The 5,045-nt window shown below is 37.2% G+C and overlaps 1 pseudogene; it reads left to right on the top strand.

Annotated features, from left to right (window-relative positions):
- Positions 1 to 3,582: 3,582 nt before the first annotated feature.
- On the top strand, positions 3,583 to 4,525 carry LOC149127709 (ankyrin repeat domain-containing protein 45 pseudogene; annotated as a pseudogene).
- Positions 4,526 to 5,045: the final 520 nt, after the last annotated feature.

Raw genomic sequence — 5,045 nt, 5'->3', positions numbered from 1 at the left:
GGCACCTTTCTCTGAAAGGAGGAAGGAACCTCCACTGTGATATGGCCTTGACTAAGTAAGTTCAGAGTTGGTGAACTCAAGGGGCTTCCATAGCCTTGACAGCTTATGACAAGAGTCTCGGGTGATTACTGACACCATAAACAAGAGTGTCAATTGTTAAATCAACAACGGGAGTCACTGTGCACCTGCTCCCCACGTAGGATCTCTGTCCTTAATGTGTTGTACTATGGAAATTAATGGTAAAACTACTAGTCGAACAGTACTCTATATCTTGTGCGATTGTGTGAGTGCAGTCTGTTGAAATCTTTGCTTAGTATATACTAAGTTGATCTTCTGTATATAAAGATAATTGAAAATGAATCTTGATGAAGAGTGGGATGGGAGAGGGAGTGGGAGATGGGATGGCTGCGGTTGGGAGGGATGTTATGGAGAAAAAGCCACAACAAGGCAAAAGTTGCACTTTGTAAATATACATTTATTAAATAAAAAATAAGACTGGCAAAAAAGAGAGTATGGTATCAATTTTGGGGGACTATTACACATAAATGGAATCATATGATATTTATCTAATGTGCCTTATCTAATTTTGATGTCTTAAGTGTTTCAGATGTCCTTGAATTGTTTCAGCCCAAAGTATATTTACCACTCTCTTAATAGGGACTCGACTTACTCAAGTAAAGAGTCACTAGAAACATTAAATTACCTCAGAGTGCTCCACTATGTTGGTGGAAAGTGGAATTAAAAATAAGTTAATAGTGGAGCAAAACATTGTTTAAATCCCCTCATAGTTTTCATAATATTCATTTTTCATGAACTTTCTGAACAACCCTCCTATTCTCAGTTTAGTTTTTTCCCATTCTATCCTAATCTGTCTCTAAGTGGACTGCATTGTACATGTTTCTATAGAAACAGGCCTTATAGATGATTCATAGGTTTAAGGCAAGAGTCAATCCCTTATGTTCATTTTTGTGGATGTCCCAGTGGCATTTGAAAGGATTACCACTTCTCATCTTGCCCTCGACAAGCACTGTATTCTATTTTCTGTGGAACTACACATTCCTTTTTATCCCACTATCCCTCCTCAGTCTCTTTTGGCCACATTAATTCCCTCAGTAGTCACCAACATTCTACCTCCATATCCTCTTCTTTGTGTCTATTCCTAGCAAGTATCTTCAGCATACAATGTCCAAATCACTGAATGCAATCACTATCTATGCAGCTGTGTAATTAAAACCTGGTATCATTTTTGATGCCCCTCTGTTCTCCACATCTTCAAAATTCAAAATATTCAAAGTTCAAAATTCAAAATTCAAAAATTCAAAGTATTTCTAATATGACAGCTCATATTTGACACATTCTGGCCACAGCTCCACTTCCAGTGCAGCCTTCTCTAGACTAACTTAATTCTTACTCATACATTCCAGAAAACCTGCTTTTTTGTTTAATATTTTGTGCATTTTTCATTCTTCTTTGAGAATTATTAGTTAATACAGTTTTCTTGTGGTTGTCAGCCATATTATGTTTGAATATATGTGGCTAACTCTCTTTTCAAATGCCTTAAAAACCTAATATTGGTTTTATTTTCTGATTTTTCACATGCTTATCATTTTTCTAATAAACCTATGTATTATTATTACAGACAGAAATTTTACCTGTTTTCCTCATCTTTTTTATTCTTTATGCCAGGAAAAGTAGCAAATGTTTGATAACTGTTGGTTGGCTAAAGAAAAATGAGTGAGCAATAAATTAGAGGTGGAAAATTGGTAGAAATTTTTGAGATTGAGAAATTTCCTTCTCTGAAAAAAATATCTAAATCAAGCATTTATTGTAGAACATTTAGTAGTGAGTGTTTATTTCCTTGGAGAATAATAAAGTAAATACATGTTTAATTAAAATTGGAAATATATATCCAAGACAAGTGCTTGAAAAATGGTTGTTGAATAAATGTATTTCTTTTAGATGCTTTTTCTTCCTGTGTGCAACCCTGTTGTGAAGCCATACATCCCCATAAGTTGTATTGTTTCTTTCTCCCTTTTGTGGGACTTCACTTTGTTAATTGCTTAATTTCCCCAATCTCTTGAAAACTTCCTCTTGTTTGACATCTTACTTTTGTTTACAAACATTTTCAAACATTCTGAAAACATAATTAAGTCTTCCTTCTCCTTGAATACACTTTCTGTTCTACTTCCTGCAAGTTACTAAGCTTCTGAAAAGAAGTATTATATAATATTTCCATTTTCATCATTCACAGTCAGCTCCATTTAATCAATTTCTCTGATATCTCCTGTCTGCTTAAATCTCAGTCACTTCATTGTCAAGTCCAATGTGTTCTCTCTGTCCATCCTACTTCTAGCTCTGCAGTATTCAAAACCATCCATCCATGTCTTGCTATGTGTAGCTTATTCCTCCACTGAGGATTTAAAAATCTCTCTTCTCTTCGGCTTCTTTGTGTATTACTTTTACTGTTATTGATTTTTGTTACCAAATTAACACATTTCATATCTCCTCTGTGCCTCCCTGGACATCGCAGTGTTTTCTTAATGTATTTATTTTCTGTTCCATCACTTTCTGAGTTCGTATGGCATCAACTTTCACAGCTAAGGTTAATATCCAAAGGGCTGACTTTTTAAACTTAAATTTTTGTTTCTCACCTCATTGAAGTACTTTATATGCAAACTTCCAATCCTTGAGGGGATACCTTTTCTTGGATGGATGAACATCAGATTAAGCATTCAAATTGTCATACACATTTTTTTCTGTAGCTCTGCTTATTAAAAATATCACTTTTCTTTGAGAAATCTTTAGGAATTCAATATTTATTTCCCCAGGAAAAACAACTATGTTTAATAAAATTTTAACATAATTTCCAATAGCAAATCATATATGTCTTAAGCATTAATCACATCAATGACTAAGTAGACTGTAAGAAATTTGCAGGTATTGAGGACTTGATTTCAACCTCAATTAGTTTCCAACATTATTTTATGCCATTGTGAACAGGGAGTGAGTTTCCTGAAGTGGAACATGCCTAATTATTTCTGCTTCATCTTTGATGTCCACATAATTTTGCGACAGTGAGGTCTATGGATTCTACACTATTTTAGTATTTTAGAATCATTTGAACTTAAGATAATATCAATAGAATCCTCTAATGATCGAAACCAGGAAATGGGAAGCATATCTTAATATAGTTCAGTCCTAAATTGCGAATGAAATCAAGATCTCAAAGTGTCTGAATTAAGTCAGTTACTTATCTGATTTCATGTTACTGTCATTTACATAAAATATGTGGAAATATATTTTTCATATATATGTACATAACGGGATACATATTTTTGTTATTATATGTGAGGATAATATACAGAACTTACACCAACGTGTCAATTTAAACATTTTTATTTATTTGAGATACATATAAGCAAACAGAATACGAGGGTTCCCACCAATTGGTTCATGTTTAAAATACAATTGGTTGCGCGCGCCCCACGTCCCCTCGCGCGCCCCGCACCTCCCCGTGCGCCCCGCGTCCCCTCGCGCGCCCCGCACCTCCCCATGCGCTGGGGACGCGTCGCCGCGGTGACGGCGGAGCCTCGGGCCGGCGAGGTAATTGTGGAATTAATGGAGCCAGAAGGACCCTCAGAATCAGTGAGTTCAGAAAAATCAGTATTTTTTTCATCTCATGAAGACGATAATCAAGAATCAGAATCAGAATCCACAAGCACCGTGAACCCTCTCCTACAGCCTGCTCTCACAGGGGATGTCGAAGGTTTGCAGGAGATCTTTGAGGATCCTGAGAATCCTCATCATGAACACGCCATGCAGCTAGTCTTGCAAGAAGACATTGTCGGGAGAAATTTGTTGTATGCAGCTTGCATGGCTGGGCAAAGTGGCATTATTAGAGCCTTGGCAAAATATGGCGTGAATCTGAACGAGAAAACTGCCAGAGGGTACACACTCTTGCACTGTGCTGCAGCCTGGGGCTGTTTGGAAACTTTGAAAGCCCTGGTGGAACTGGACGTCGATATAGAAGCTTTGAACTTCCGTGAAGAAAAAGCTCGAGATGTTGCAGCTCGGTATTCCCAGACGGAGTGTGTTGAATTCCTGGACTGGGCAGATGCAAGGCTGGCTCTGAAAAAATATATCGCAAAGGCCACTTTGGCTGTTACTGACACTGAAAAGGGACCAGGGAAGCTCTTTATGGAAGATAAGAATACCATCCTCAATGCATGCCGTGCAAAAAATGAATGGTTGGAAACCCACGCGGATGCTTCTGTTAATGAGCTCTTTGAGCAGAGACAACAATTAGAAGATATTGTGACTCCTATCCTCACAAAAATGGCTACACCCCGTCAAGTGAAAAGTGCCAAATCTGTAATCTAAGCCTGGGTCAGAAGAAAAGTCAAGATTATACCTTCTATTGAGCATTTATTTTGTACAAGGCCACATTTTCTTTTAGTATCTGTAAAAATAAACCTTTTCATGCCAGTAGAAAGCAAGACAATAGATGTGGGGCTTTATAAAAATGTACGGGTACAAAATTCAAAAAAAAATACAATTGGTTGTTTAATGCAAAAATAATAATACTCTGGTCCCACTCTTATTACTGTATATACATATTGACCTACATTCATTGCATAATTATGATCTGCCAGGACCGGAACCAGGAACCAAGAACCCAGTCCAGGTGTTCTACATGAGTGGCAGAATCCCAAGTACTTGTGTCATCTCTGTTTTCTCCTGGAGTCTGTATTGAGATCAAGCTGGAGTCAGGAGATAGAACTGAGAATCAAACCCAGACACTTTAATTGGTGTGTGTGTGTGTGTGTGTGTGTGTGTGTCTGTACCATTAAGCTAAATGCTCACTCTTAATGTGTCTACCATGACAGATGAATAGGGATAAGAGAAAACGAAAAGAAGATTAAAATCTGTGAGACATTGGCCATTTACTTTCACCTTTCGCACTGTCCCATGGGGTGTCTCATATTTTCCTGCATAGATGAATCACATTTGTTTTGCTTTCATAAAAATGTCCTTGGGGTTATACT

Source organism: Oryctolagus cuniculus, chromosome 2 (genome assembly GCF_051225735.1).
Source record: "Oryctolagus cuniculus isolate XC-2025 breed Fujian yellow rabbit chromosome 2, ASM5122573v1, whole genome shotgun sequence".
Lineage (NCBI taxonomy): Eukaryota > Metazoa > Chordata > Mammalia > Lagomorpha > Leporidae > Oryctolagus > Oryctolagus cuniculus.
Note: the sequence above shows the minus strand (reverse complement) of the source record. Positions and strands in the feature narration are given on the sequence as shown.